This window comes from Ovis canadensis, chromosome 2, assembly GCF_042477335.2.
Source record: "Ovis canadensis isolate MfBH-ARS-UI-01 breed Bighorn chromosome 2, ARS-UI_OviCan_v2, whole genome shotgun sequence".
Classification (NCBI taxonomy): Eukaryota; Metazoa; Chordata; class Mammalia; order Artiodactyla; family Bovidae; genus Ovis; species Ovis canadensis.
Window position 1 is genome coordinate 51,547,155 of NC_091246.1, and position 16,181 is coordinate 51,563,335.

At 44.1% G+C, this 16,181-nt stretch overlaps 1 protein-coding gene across 2 annotated transcripts in view; it reads right to left on the minus strand.

The window, feature by feature from the left end:
* Window positions 1-16,181, minus strand: part of FRMPD1 (FERM and PDZ domain containing 1) — a 107,592-nt gene that overhangs the window by 71,274 nt on the left and 20,137 nt on the right. Inside the window, exon 1 of one of the 2 annotated variants that reach the window (XM_069576140.1) lies at window positions 13,076-13,112. The exons of the other annotated variant lie outside the window; for it this stretch is intronic. The gene's annotated coding sequence lies outside the window, so the exon portion shown is untranslated. Of the gene's footprint in view, window positions 1-13,075; window positions 13,113-16,181 lie in introns of those variants that run through there. 2 annotated transcript variants of the gene reach the window in all.

The window sequence follows — 16,181 nt, forward strand, 5'->3', positions numbered from 1 at the left end:
CTGCATTCATTTTCTAAAAGAAATTCAGATGAAGATGGTACTTTATCAGAAAAATGACAGTTCTGAGAAAGTGAGAAAGGTAGGGGGAGCAAGTCAGCCAGACTATTATGCCTGTGACATGCCATCTGCCTAAAGAAAGATTCTATGGTACAGCACCTCCCACTTTACCTTCAGCCTAAATATTAATGATAATATTCATTAAGTCACATGTCTGATCATACTATTGATAGATATGGGGTTTTTTTCTTGGTACATATTAAAGTAAATACACAACTGTTTAAAGAAAAATGGTTGTTCCTGAATCACCTGAAACCACCCTGGGTGCCACATGGTACAAAAACAAACCTTTGGGAAACACAGGCTCAAGGCATCACCATGCCATCCAGATTTCACATCTGCCTAACAGGATTAGACGTCTCTCAGGAAGGGCATAGCCTCTTATCTAGCTCAGTGCAGATGGCCTCTGCATGGCCCTCTGGGAGCGACAGGGTGGCAGCTGAGCGGTCAGCATGTGGGGCTGTGCTTTTCCCTTGCTAGTGATCTAAGAGCCCAATGACACCAGGAGACTGGAAACTGGTCACACAAGGCATCTACTTTGTCAGGTGGACAGTGAGCCCCGAAAAGAACATGGGAAAAAGCTGCCACTAACAATAACACTGTCTTCAAGGCCTCATCTCACCATGGCTATGCTTGAAGGGGCCCTATAGGCAGCCCCAAAGATGGCAAGATGGCACTGCTGAATTGGCTGTGGCTGCCAAGCCTGTCAGTCCACACTGGGCAGGAAAAGAAGCCCTGGACAGAGAGACAGAACACCTGCAATCAGCCGTACCACATAACCCAGGTCACGAGTATTCCCTCTGAGTTTCAGTTCTGCTGCTTGTAAAGAGGCAAGCATGGATGCGCCTTGAAACCCTGTGCTCAGTGAAAGGAGCCAGTCACCAGGGACATATGTGTTATGTGATTCCATTCATATGAGAGTCGAGCAGGGGCAAATCTATAGTGACAGAAAGGAATTAGTGCTGGCTTAGGTCGAGGGGCTTGGGGAAAAGGGAGTGCAGCAAAATAGACAAACTGACAACCCTGATGAAGCTTACTCTCTCATGGAAGCTCTCACTAGACAAGAAATGACAAACATAATACAGGAAATGAATTAAGAATGTTAAAAACTGATAAGTGCTAGGGAGAGAAAAAAGAATTAGATTAGTTTATCAGTGCTATGGAGCTGGAAGTCAGGGTCAGGCCAAAGTTTTTCCCATTATGGGTTCTCCCATTCACATCTCCAGAAGGCCAGAGAGCTCTTTTCTTTATTTTCAATTCTCGTCAAAGCCCTTGGCTATGACATACCTGGACAGACATCATCTTGGCACCTGTTTCCCTTTCCTTCTCTCCAAGTCAAGGCGTACACCCACACACTCACTCAGGAAATACTCACTGATCAGCAGTGTGCCAGGACACAGGCTGAGCGGGAATTCTCACAAGCGAGCACAGTTCTCACCCTCATGGAGTTTGTAATTCACTGGGGGGAGTCAGAGCTATAAACACCCAATTGTAATTCACAGCAGAATGGCAGCAGTGATCTGCTGGAGACACACGAGCACAGTTTGTGAAGGTTATGCACTGTCCTCTGCAGTTTTCAGGAGAAGGTAATGACACCCCACTCCAGTACTCTTGCCTGGAAAATCCCACGAATGGAGGAGCCTGGTGGGCTGCAGTCCATGGGGTTGCTAAGAGTCGAACATGACTGAGCGACTTCACTTTCACTTTTCACTTTCATGCATTGGAGAAGGAAATGGCAACCCACTCCAGTGTTCTTGCCTGGAGAATCCCAGGGACGGGGGAGCCTGGTGGGCTGCCGTCCATGAGGTCACACAGAGTAGGACACAACTGAACGACTTAGCAGCAGCAGCAGCTGCAGTTTTCAAAGCAGTCTCCAGGGCATGGAGAGCTCATGTGGTGGGCACATCTTCATTCCCTCCTTCTGTGCTTTGACAGTGCTGCTGGCTTCAAGGCTCTTGAAGTAACTTCTCATGTCAAGTGCACAGGCCTGGACGTGACCTGGGTTCCAGTCCCAGCTCTCACTCACTTGTGCATCTTTCAACAAGTACCTTAACCTTCCTGAACCTGTATCAGTGAAGTGGGTTGACTTCACCCACCTCACAGTAAGTGAGATAATCTAGTTATCTATACTATATATTATAGGGACTCAGGGGAGGAGGGAATAGGGTATATTTGTCTGATGGTTTCCTTCTGAGATGAAAAAATCCAGGAACTAGATAGCAGTAATGATAGCACAATACTGTGAATACACTTAATGCTGCTGAATTGTGCATTTGAAAATGATGTTTTAAAGGTAAATTCTATGTTCTGTGTATTTTGCCACACATACATTACAGAATATATGACCAACCATTTCAAATACAAGACAGCCAAAAGTCCATCTTGAAAAGGGGCCAAAGCCTTGATGCCTGGGGCCTTCATGATAACACATTTTCCGTGGGGCTACCTGCTGCTTCTCAGGTGCACAAAGAATCCAGGTGCTGGACCAGAAGCTCATTAGGGATTTTCTATCTCAGAGACCGTAAGATCTTCCAGCTTCTAGTATCCCTTCGACATTCAACGTGAAGTTCTTTTTGTCTTCATAGACTTGTTGGTTATTACAAATGCTCCAAACCCATTAAGAAAAATCCTCTTTACCATCATTTGGGTAAGATTCAACAAAACTGTAGAATGTAGACTCAAAGGCTAGATTTGTTTTTTTATGATCAAATGAGTCATCAAATGTCATTACCTGCCAACTAATTTCAATAGCTTCTGGCATGTTTGATACCACAGGCACCAAAAGTAAAACCCACAGCAAATACAGTGCTTGAGAAATTCAGACCGAGCACCCCAGAGTGGCTCAAATGAAGCAGCTTGTCACCTGGGTGGACTGAGATTTGCCTCCATGTGTTTGCATCCAGGGAAAGAAAGCAAATCCAGGGAAAGAAAGCAAGATTCCAAATCGACCATGCTAAAAGAACAATAACAACCACAACTACAGCACAAGAATCTAAGAATGGCTCCCAAAGCTGGGTGCATGGCATGCTTTTCAGAGCTTCTGCCTCATGACCTGTGACAACAGGCTATGTCCTGCCCAGAGAGATCTTGAGGTCTTCTCAAAAAGTCTTCACCTTTCCCACAGACTTGGCACTGGCCATGGGCTTGTAGGCTCTCAGTCCCTGCATTTCTCAAGTCTAGTCCCTGCAACTATCTCAAGTGGAGGGATCTGGTCCAAAAAAATCAACGCTTCCATTCAATTCATATCAAGCACTCTCTTTTTACTGTGCCCTGTGCTGGGTGTGGTAGAGGAGATCAAGGTTAGCCAGACACAGCACCTGCCCTTCGAGAGTTTGTTGTGTTATCAAGAGGATTCGACACCTACATAATTAACCCCTAACCAACGTGAGGCAGAGCATGGGGCCCATGAGAAAGGGATGTCGAAAATGCTCCAGGGAGTCTGTGAAAGGGCTCTTACCAACCAGTGTGGCAGCATGTGTCTTGCTCATCTCTGCATGGGGCTTAGGGACGGCTGGTGGCTGTCAGACAGCCAAAAACGCCAGGTGTCACCTGCCAATCAGGACCCTGTGCAAGGGTTCAAGCCAATGAGCCACTCTGGCCATCTTAATTAAGCCCTGATTAAGCATTCTGCCCAGAAACCTCCTCTCCATCCTGTAGAATTGCCCAGTTTATAGCCAGCGATTCAGAGAATCAGGTCAGCTGTTCAGAGATGGCAGCCATTAGGAGCAGTGCTGACAACTGTGAACAGATGCCAACTGGAGTCAGAAATCAGTGAAGACAGTAGGGCCCAGAAACACAGAAACTTAGCCCTAATTGAGCATTCTGCCTTCTGTCCCTGACCTCAGTTCAGAAAAGTGTCCAGTTGGGCCAATCCACTATAAAAGGACAGAGAGACTCTTCTGGCTGGGAGTTTTGCTCAAGGAAAGAAAGCATTCTGTGGGAATGTGCAACAAAGGCTGTGCAACAAAGATGCTCAATGAGACAATATCTCCAAGGAAGAAAAACAAAACACCTGACAACAGAGAGTAAGTAAGTTATAGCACATCCTCTTTTTTGAATCCTTAAGAAATGATAACCAGAAGCCATATAACATTGCAGGAAAAGCAACTGTTTTCATGTACAGTGTAAACTCTGGGCTATAAAGCCATATCTGTGTTCTGGGTACAGCTGTAAAATTGATGTTGGGCAGTGGCAGGCAGGAGACACAAAACAGCAAGTTTGATCTGATGGATGATGGGTTTAGGCTGTAAATGTCTTCTGTTTTTATTTGCATTCCAATTATTATTGTTTGTGTACAATGATACCTCATTTTAGGATCAGACTGACAACTTCTGAGCAGAGAAACAAAGCTCTGGAGACTGGCAACGTGGCAAGCAAATGCAGCCAGCCTGAGTGTCAGCAGGGGCACACCTTATCTGCCTCTGTGCTGCCCCTGTGCGATCTTTAGCAAGCCCCTTCTTCTTCTAAAACCTCCATTTCCACCTCTAGACCTAGAAGGATTCTAAGGCCCCTACCACCCCTGATTCCATGATTCTCACTGGCAGAGAGCTCAGAAGTCTGAACTACTCCCACGTGACGGACACTAACCAGCCCACACTGGAGCATCTCTGTGGCACGGACATCATGGGCATCATTAAACCCCCCACTACCCCCAGCTTCCCAAGCACAGGACCCTGGCATCCATTTGAGACTCTTTCCTCTGTCTCACTGCTCTCAATCTCCCAGGGAATGCAGCCCTACCAAATCTCTCCCATTTTTGCTCTTGCTGCTGAGCCTTTGCACTTGCCATTTCATTGCCAGGTACCCTCTTCCCACTCCTGGCTTGTCTGATTCATTTAAAAAAAAAAAACAGCTTTATTGAGATGTAGTTCACATACCATAAACGTCACCTACTTGAAGTGTACAAGTCAGTAGTTTAGGTATGTTTATGGAGTGCAACCATTACCACAATGAATTTTACCATGTTTTCATCATCCCAGAAAGGAATCCTATACTCACTAGCCGTCACTCTCCCATTTTCCCCTCAACAATGCCTTCTCAGTCTCAGGAAACCACTGGTTTACCCTAGTTGATTTTTAGGTCTTGGTCCATATCCTAATTGTTACGTTTTTTCTGATCTCCAACTCTGGGTTGGGTGCGTCCATATATCCCTAGTTTCCCTCTCTCAGAACTCCGTGTTTATATATCCCCTGCTAGAGTATAAGCTCCATGTCAGTAGGACTGTGGTTGTCCAGGTCATTGTGTTTCTTCAGTGCCTAACTGATAATCAGTAAACATTGGTTGAATGACTAAAACCAATGGTGTGATTTAAAGGTGAAGGTGAAAGTCACTAGGTCCTGTCCAACTCTTTGAGACCCCATGGACTAATACTGGAGTGGGTAGCCGTTCCCTTCTCCAGGGGATCTTCCCAACCCAGCGATCAAACCCAGGTCTCCCACACTGCAGGCAGATTCTTTACCAGCTCAGCCACCAGGGAAGCCTAGTGCTAATGAGTCAAAGCCAAACCCTACAAAGATAGCCCTACTGAAAAAAAACTCAACAATGAACAGGGTCTTCTCAATATAACAAATAGTTGAAGTAACAACACATTAAAAAATTTATGATATTCAGGTTTCCTACCACTATTCCCACTAGAGCCACCATTGGAATAAGGCAGATCTTTGTAAAATGAATTTTATTCAGGTGTGTTAACAAAATAAGGCCTTGAGTGAGAGGGAAAACTACCTTGGAGGCTGAGTAAGAAGAAGCAGAAGGGACTTCCCTGGCTGTCCAGTGGCTAAAACGTCACCTTCCAGTGCAGGGAGTATAGGTTCAACCACTGGTTGGGGAACTAAGATCGTACATGCTTCACACCAAAACACCAAAGCATAACACAGAAACAATACGGTAACAAATTCAATAAAGACTTTAAAAAATGGTCATATTAAAAAAATCTTAAAAAGAAAAGAAAGATTTATCTTTTAGGAATTCATTATTTATAGGGTCTATGCGACCTGGCATTACTAGGTCATTACTGAGTAAAATGAATACAAATACTTTTTGCTTAAAAGAAAATGTCAGGAGACAAAACAAAGAAGGAAGGAGTTCTGAAAGTTTTCTATAAAGCCATTCTGTTAAACAATTTCTACTTTCTTGCAGATTCCTCATTATAAAATTAGAGCTGTGTTTCCTTGGACAATAATCTAGGCCATGGGAGTTTATGTCAAAATCCAATGACTCTCATAAGAAAAACCAATTACTTCCTAAATAAACATTGAGATGATTTTTCCAGTGTATCAACATACTGCTGCAAAACAGTTACAGAATAAAAACAGAAGTCTCACCTACTCCCTCTCACACACTTCAATCTACATCATACACTAACAGCAGATTAGACTTACTAAAAGCACAGCTCTAGTCATGCCTAGCCCTCATTCAAAACCCTTCAATGGCTCCCGTTGCCTTAAGGATAAAGAACAAACTCCTAAGTGGGTGTTTGAAGATCCTCCTCCTTTAGGAACTGACCTACTTGTATAGCCTCATTTCCTGCTGCTGCTGCTGCTGCTGCTGCTGCTGCTGCTGCTGCTGCTGCTGCTGCTGCTGCTGCTGCTGCGTCGCTTCAGTCGTGTCCGACACTGTGCGACCCCATAGACGGCAGCCCACCTGTTAATCACATTCAAATAGGGCTTCCCTGGTGATTCAGACAGTACAGAATGTTCCTGCAATGCGGGAGACCTGGGTTTGATCCCTGGGTTGGGAAGATCCCCTGGAGAAGGAAATGGCAACCCACTCCAGTATTCTTGACTGGAGAATTCCATGGACAGAAGAGCAGTGGGCTACAGTCCATAGAGTCACAAAGAGTTGGACACAACTGAGCAACTAACACTAACTAACCTTCAAATAACCCCTCATTCAGACAAAAGCACTGAGAGCCCCTGTCATGCCTTTATCTTTTTTCCATCTCTGCCTAGAACGTTCTTTTGTTGTTGTTTGGTCACTAATTCGATCTGGCTCTTCAGCAATGTCATGGATTGTAGCTCCATCAGTCTCCTCTTCCCATGAGATTTCCCAGGCAAGAATACTGGAGTGGGTTGCCATTTCCTTCTCCAGGGGATCTTCCTGACCTAGGAATCAAACCTGTGTCTCCTGCAGTGGTAGGTGGGTTCTTTACCATTGAGCCACCAGCAAAGCCCCAGAATGTTCTTTATGCATCTCCAAACTCTTCATGTCAAAAGCCTGCCTCTTTTTAAGACTCACTCCAATGCTCCCTTCTCCATGAAGTATTCCATGATGTCCTCTTCTGTAACACATCCTCTCTATCACCTCTGGGCTTCTATAACCCTTTCACTGGAGATGATTCTCATGTGTTTATCAATGGCTGCCTTAAGACGTAAGAGACTCAGGTTCAATCCCTGGGTAGGGAAGATCCATTAGAGGAGGGCATGGCAACCCACTCCATTATTCTTGCCTGGAGAATTGCATGGACCAAGGAGCCTGGCGGGCTATAGTCAGAGGGTTGCAAAGACTTGTCGTCTGACTGATATGACTTAGCATGCATGTATAGCTCATATTACAGTCATTTCTGAACTTAGTCTCTATTTCCTGATAAGCTATAAACTCAAATACATTTTCCCCTCACACTTAACACATGCCATGCAAATAGAAGGTACTAAAATATCTGTTGAACAAACAAATAAAAAAACAAATGAAACAAAACATAATGCAATACAGTCAGTGGTAGTTTAATTTATCTCTGACCTTAGAAAGGTAGCAAGTCTTAAAATTTTAAAAATATACCTAACTGGTTGGAACACTTTGCTGTTTACAAAACTGTTTTCATTGGTATCCTCTCTTTACTTTCATTATTTGCCCACAAATATCTCACTCATTGCTAGGTTGCGTGTGTGCTTTGTGATGATGGGAGGAAGAGTGAAGAAAGGGAATTATTATTTAAAACTAGCAACAGAGAAGCTCCTTCTGCAGTGAACAGTCAAAATCAACAAAAAAGCCAAAGTGCGTCACTACACTGGCTTCCAAACATGGGAGGGGTGGTAGGGGTGGGATACAGTTTAAGACGTGCCAGGCAATAGTTATCTTACTTTACTGAGTACAGGCACAAACAAACCTTGTGTGCACCAGGACCCAGAGACCCCACAGAGACTGACACAGAACTGTGTTTGAGTGTCTCCTGCAGAGGTATGGGTCAGCAGTGGCCTTCTGCAGGGGCAGGGCATCTGGGTACAGTAGACCGGGGTATGGCATAAGCCCTCTTGGAGGAGGTCACCATTAACCCCACCATACAGCTACCAGGACTTACACAGAACTGGGGAAACAGACTCTTGGAGGGCACAAACAAAACCTTGTGTGCACCAGGACCCAGGAGGAAGGAGCAATGACCCCACAAAAGACTGACCCAGATTTGCCCGTGAGTGTCCAGGAGTCTCAGGCGGAGGTGTGGGTTGGCGGTGGCCTGCTGCAGGGTTGGGGGCACAGAGGGCAGCAGTGCATGCATGGGACCTTTTGAAGGATGAATGAAACCACCATCTTCATCACCTCCACCATAGTTTGGCCTCAGGTCAAACAACAGGGAGGGAACACAGGCCTGCCCATCAACAGAAAATTGGATTAAAGATTTCCTGAGCATGGCCCCGCCCATCAGAACAAGACCCAGTTTTCCCCTCAGTCAGTCTCTCCCATCAGGAAGCTTCCATAAGCCTCTTATCCTTCTCCATCAGAGGGCAGACAGAATGAAAACCCCAGTCACAGAAAACTAACCAACCTGATCACATGGACCACAGCCTTGTCTAACTCAATGAAACTACGAGCCATGCTGTGTAGGGCCACCCAAGATGGACGGGTCATGGTGGAGAGTTCTGATAAAACGTCATCCACTGGAGAAGGGAATGGCAAACCATTTCAGTATTCTTGCTTTGAGAACCCCATGAACAGTATGAACAGGCAAAAAGATAGGACACAAAAGTTCACAAAAAGATGAACTCCCCAGGTCGGTAGGTGCCCAATATGCTACTGGAGATCAGTGGAGAAATAACTCCAGAAAGAATGAAGAGACGAAGTCAAAGCAAAAACAACACCCAGCTGTGGATGTGACTGGTGATGGAAGTAAAGTCCAATGCTGTAAAGAGCAATAATGCATAGGATTCTGGAATGTTAGGCCTATGAATCAAGGCCAATTGAAAGTGGTCAAACAGGAGATGGCAAGAGTGAACATTGACATTTCAGGAATCAGCAAACTAAAATGTACTGGAATGGGTGAATTTAACTCAGAAGACCATTATATCTACTATCGTGGCCAAGAAACTCTTAGAAGAAATGGAGTAGCCATCATAGTCACAAAGGAGTCTGAAATGCAGTACTTGGATGCAATCTCAAAAACGACAGAATGACCTCTGGTTATTTCCAAGGCAAACCATTCAGTATCACAGTAATCCAAGTCCATGCCCCAACCAGTAATGCTAAAGAAGCTGAAGTTGAACAGTTCTATGAAGACCTACAAGACCTTCTAGAACTAACACCCAAAAAAGATGTCCTTTTCATTATTGAGGACTGGAATGCAAAAGTAGAAAGTCAAGTGATACCTGGAGTAACAGGCAAATTTGGCCTTGGAATACAAAATAAAGCAGAGCAAAGGCTAACAGAAGATTGCCAAGAGAACACACTGGTGATAGCAAACACCCTCTTCCAACAACACAAAAGACTCTATACATGGACATCTCTAGATGGTCAATACTGAAATCTGACTGATTATATTCTCTGTAGCCAAAGATGGAAAAGCCCTATACAGTCAGCAAAAACAAGAATGGGAGCTGACTGTGGCTCGGGTCACGAACTCCTTATTGCCAAATTCAGACTTAAATTGAAGAAAGTAGGGAAAACCACTAGACCATTCAGGTATGATCCAATCAAATCCTTTACGATTATACAGTGGAAGTGACAAATAGATTCAAGGGATTATATCTGATAGACAGAGTGCCTGAATGTCTATGGACAGAGGTTCATGACATTGTACAGCAGGCAGTGTCAAGATCATCCCCAAGGGAAAGAAATGCAAAAAGGCAAAACAGTTGTCTGAGGAGGCCTCACATATAGCTATGAAAAGAAGAGATGCGAAAGGCAGAGGACAAAAGAAAATATATACCCACTTGAATGGAGAGTTCCAAAGAACAGCAAGGAGAGATAAGAAAGCCTTCTTCAGTGATCAACGCAAAGAAATACAGGAAGACAATAAATAGAATGGGAAAGACTAGAGATCTCTTGAAGAATATTAGAAATACCAAGGGAATATATCATGCAAAGATGGGCACAATAAAGGACAGAAATGGTATGGACCTAAAAGAAGCAGAAGATATTAGGAAGAGGTGGCAAGAAAACATAGAAGAACTATACAAAAAAGATCTTCATGTCCCAGATAACCATGATGCTATGATCACTCACCTAGAGCCAGACATCCTGGCATGCAAATTCAAGTGGGCCTTAGGAAGCATCAGTATTAACAAAGCTAGTAGCAGTGATGGAATTCCAGTTGAGCTATTTCAAATCCTAAAAGATGATGCTGTGAAAGTGCTGCACTGAATATGCCAGCAAATTTGGAAAACTCAGCACTGGCCACAGGACTGGAAAAGGTCAATTTTTATTCCAATCCCAAAGAAAGGCAATGCCAAAGAATGCTCAAACCACCGCACAATTGCACTCATCTCATGTGCTAGCAAAGTCATGCTCAAAATTCTCCAAGCCAGGCTTCAGCAATATGTGAACCATGAACTTCCAGATGTTCAAGCTGGATTTAGAAGAGGCAGGGGAACCAGAGATCAGACTGCCAACATCTGTTGGATCATCAAAAAAGCAAGAGAGTTCCAGAAAAACATCTACTTCTGCTTTATTGACTACACCAAAGCCTTTGACTGGGTGGATCACAACAAACTGTTGAAAATTCTTCAAGAGATGGGAATACCTGACCACCTGACCTGCCTCTTGAGAAATCTGTATGCAGGTCAAGAAGCAACAGTTAGAACTGCAGATAGAACAACAGATTGGTTCCAAATCAGGAAAGGAGTATGTCAAGGCTGTATATTGTCACCTTGCTTATTTTACTTATATGCAGAGTACATCATGAGAAATGCTGGGCTGGATGAAGCACAAGCTGGAATCAAGATTGGCAGGAGAAATATCAATAACTTCAGATATGCAGATGATATCACCCTTATGGCAGAAAGCGAAGAAGAACTAAAGAGCCTCTTGATGAAAGTGAAAGAGGAGAGTGAAAAAGTTGGCTTAAAACTCAACATTCAGAAAACTAAGATCACGGCATCTGGTCCCATCACTTCATGGAAAATAGATGGGGAAACCATGTAAACAGTGCAGACTTTATTTTGAGGGGCTGCAAAATCACTGCAGATGGTGACAGCACACATGAAATTAAGAGGCTTGCTCCTTGGAAGAAAAGTTATGACCAACCTAGATAGCATATTAAAAAGAAGAGACATTACTTTGCCAACAAAGATCTGTCAAAGCTATGCTTTTCCAATAGTCATGTATGGATGTGAGAGTTGGACTACAAAGAAAGCTGAGCACTGAAGAATTGATGCTTTTGAACTCTGGTGTTGGAGAAGACTCCTGAGAGTCCCTTGGACTGCAAGGGGATCCAACCAGTCCATCCTAAAGGAGATCAGTCCTGAATATTCATTGGAAGGACTGATGCTGAAGCTGAAAACTCCAATACTTTAGCCACCTGATGTGAAGAACTGACTCATTGAAAAAGACCCTGATGATGGGAAAGATTGAAGGCAGGAGGAGAAGGGAACAACAGAGGATGAGGTGGTTGGATGGTATCCCTAACTCTATGGACATGAGTTTGAGTAAGCGCCAAACACTGGTGATGGACAGGGAAATCTGACGTGCTGCAGTCCACGGGGTCACCAACAGTCAGACACGACTGACTGACTGAGCTGAGTATGGGATCACCTGGAGGGCTCATTAAAAGACAAATGCGCCCCACCCCCAGAGTTTCTGTGTCTGTAGTCTGGGGTGGGGCTGAGATTTTGCATTTCTAACAAGCTGCTGGTAACATTGATAGGGACCACATTCTAAGGATCATCCATGCGGTCTGGAAAATGAATCCAAGGATTTAACAGAGGACAATTTGCTGTGGTACATGGCACAGGCATTCCTAAAGCTAGAAAATCCATCTTTAATTAGATTAAAACACACAGAAAAATTAAGTTGGAATGTGATTTTCTTCTTTTCCTTATCATGTGTAGTTCAGAAGCTAAATTCTACAAGGTAAACCAGAGAGTTCTGGGGAAGCGAGTCAGAAGCCTTGGGTTCAAATCCTGACTCTGTCACTAGTTAGCTGTGTAACTAAAGACCACTCATTACTATCTCAGGACATCCCTGCACCATGTGAAACAGATATTCATCCTCTAAATCGCCAGTGTCAGGTCTTACATTCTGTGATCTCACAAGTTTGAAAACCTGGTGGCAATTTAGTCCCAAAAGTATTTAATGATTATCCCATCTATATATAAAAAGACTAAGTGTTAGTGGCTCAATCGTTTCTGACACTTGGTGACCCCATGGACTGTAGCCCACCAGGCTCCTCTGTCCATGGAATTCTCCAGGCAAGAATACTAGAATGGGTTGTCCTTCCCTTCTCCAGGGGATCTTCCCGACCCAGGGATCAAACCCAGTTCTCCCACATTGCAGGCAGATTCTTTACCGTCTGAGCCATGTCTGCCCTTCGTATCAAATGATTAAACACATTGCAGTTACAAAACACAAAACATGTGAAATAATTACAAAATGTCAGAACATATAAAAAATAAATTGCAATTATGAGAGAAAGAACTTTTCCTTAAACAAGCTTCGTGTATAATATTAAGTGCTCAAGAACAAATATGCCATAAAAATTGATTAAAAATATACAACAAAGATACTACAATTTAAAAAAAACACCACTATTTCCTTTCTGAGAACAGTCTAGAGAAAACAGGACAGGTTATAGAATGAGAAAACATTAACTCACCAGTCCGGCAGAGTGAAAGGGAGTCCTCCAAGGAAAGAAATCTGCCCCTCTTCCCAATGCTGGCACCTCCCTCCCATCCCAGGACACTGCACCTGGGCCTCCCAGCACACAGCTATTTTTAAAGATAAAAGGCCACATTCCAAAGATTGTGGCCACAAGAATGTGAATATCAAATAACCTTCCTGGAGTTCGTCAATGAGCCCGAGAAAAACTGATTGCCAGGCCATGTGGGCAAAGCTGGATGGTCTTTGTGGCTTGGGTCCCACATATCTGCTGATACTGGGCAGCTGCAGCTATGTCCTTAACATGAGTCTAGCCTCTCTCCTTTCAGCTCAGCAAGCCCAGAAGCCCTCCAGATGCCATTCTCAAGACCTCAGCCACTTGAGCTGGCTGAGAGAGGAAATCCTAGAGGTTCTTGAATAGCACACTGGCCTCCTCTGTGCCAAGGGCAACACAGAAGGTGATGTCTGAGGTCTCATGAGGCATCCATCTGATGGCTGGAGAATTTATTCTGTGCCTGGTCTCTCCCTGTTTCTGCCCAGCCATCTTCCGTTCAAGTTAATAGCAACAGCAATAAGTCGATAAGCCTCACAGCATCCCAGGGAGGGAGGTCACCCTCAAGCACATTATCCCCCCTTAACAGATGGGGAAATGACGCCATGGGAAGATTAAATAACCTGCCCAGCCTCAACAGCCTGCCACAGGTGGAGCACGAGATGATACCAGCCCCCATGCCAGCTCATGAACAGAGATGCTCTGGACGAAGACCTTTGAAGTTCTAGGGTCCCAGGCAGTGTGAATGATGTGCACAACAGAAGTCAAGAAAGAAATAAGCACAGAGATAATCTTTTTAAAACCACTCCAACTGTCTCTCTTCCTGTGTCTTCCTAGAAGGCCATGAGAAAGGAATGATTTTTAATATATATATATTAGCTGAAAAATGGTGTGAGTCAGTGAGAGGACAGACTAGGCCTGTAGGCAGCAAGGGGCCTCAGTGATTAGGATCAAAGGAGGGCTCAGGCCAAGCAGGGTTCAGTCAATGATCTCTGTCTTCTGTACCCTGCACAAACTGGTGAACCCTGGCCTGAAATTACACCCATTTCATTCCATTATACAACAAATACTTGCACATCTAACATGAACAAGTCACAGAGAGAGACAGAAAGATGAAATGGACTCTCCTTGCAGTTAGGAATCCTGAAATATCATCAAGAGTGTGCATAAATCACTAAAATACAAAGTAAAAATTAGTAAGGACCACAACAAAGTGGCTGGTAGAATGCCTGGGTTTGCTGGTGGAAGATGGCATACAGCTGTGGAAACAGTAGGCTGATATCAGGGCAGGTTCAGTGGAGGAGGTGACCAGAGTGTGGAAGACAGGAGGGTGAGACCTGTAGGGGTAGCCAGAAGAGCACTGGGGACAGTGGCTGGAGAAGAAGGGAGATGCTAGGCACAGGGCTATCCTGAAGACCAGCTCAGCAAGAGGGATGTGAAGCACAAAGGGTATGTGAAGTAGGGTGGAGGGTTTTAGGGTACATAGGCAGGTATAAGCCCTCTCATCAAAGGCCTTTGGTGTGGGATTAAGGAGGTTAAATTTCACTGCTGGCCATAGTACTCAGCACTATACCTTGTTCATGGCACTCAATAAACGCTGGTAAAACAAAAAGCAGTGAAGGCAATTTAATCCATGGAAGACGCAGGACAATTGTGAACAAAGACCAAAAATAAACAAACAAAAACTTCTATTTTTTTTTAAATCCACTGATATCTAGTTAGGACAACTCCTAATTAGTCCTTAGGAGTTTGTCTAGTACTGGACATTTTAACTATTTAAAATATATGCTTGGGACTTTCCCAGCAGGGCTTCCACTGAAAGGGGCATGGGTTCAATTCCTGGTCAGGGAATTAAGATCCTGCATGCACGTAGCATGGCCAAAATAAATGAAATATATGTTATATATTCTGCCCCAAATGGAGACCATAGTACCTGCCATCAGCTTCTCACTCAAGACACCACAAAAATTAATGATGAGGTAATGTCTGTGAAATGCTCAAAGCTCTGTGGAGATGTGTGGCAAAAGGCATCACTCCAATTAATATTTAAAGAGACTCTACCCAGCTCTAATCTCCTTTTCTGCAGACTAATGTTACGTCCACAGGATAAGGTGATGCCAGACTGGTCTTTAAATAAACCTTCCTAACAAACAGCACCCAGCACTACCTGTCATGGCTGACCCATGGCTGATGGCACCCATGATCACAGTAAGGCAAAGGTGGTTCCCAACTTGGTTATTGGGAATATCCAGAGTTACCCAAAGATAAGGGGGCAAAATACATGCAAAAGGCAGCTTTTCTTGGGACCCCCTCTTTTAAGCATGAGAGAAAGTCCAGTGGAGACTTTAAGGGGATCATTTTAAGCAAAACCTACATCCTAAGCCAGTTAACATTTTTAGATCTCATGCAGTGTCCAGAAAGGAAGAAATAAGAATAGATGCCTGGGCTCAATTACAAATGGAGTGGAAACAATTTAAAAAGTTCAAGGGGAAAAAAAAAATCAATTTCCTTCCCCCAAAGCTCTCACTTCTATAAATACACTCCCACAAATGGACCTAAGACCACTCTCCCTTATGAAAACACTACCTGTCAGGAATTTGCAAGATAAACGATGTGCCCAGCTTGCTTTCAACCCACTGAAGTTCGAACAATGCTCTCCAAAATCTTCTCTCCTCTTCTTAAATAACATTCGTTTTCCCTGCTTCTGATAATTAAAGTGATACCTGTGTCTGGTAGAAAATTTTAAACTTTTTCTTATTTGGAAAGAATAAAAATTATCCACTGTCATCTGTGCTGTTGCTTAGTTTTGTCCGACTCTGAGACCCCATGGACTTTAGCCCACCAGGCTCCTCTGTCCATGGGATTCTCCAGGCAAGAATGCACTGGAGTGCCAAAACCTACTCCAGGGGATCTTCCCAACCCAGACACTGAATCCAGGTCTCCCAATTTGTCGGCACGTTCTTTACCGTCTGAGTCACCATGAAAGCCCAAGAATACTGGAGTTGGTAGCCTATCCTTTCTCTAGGGGAACTTCCCAACCCAGGAATCAAAC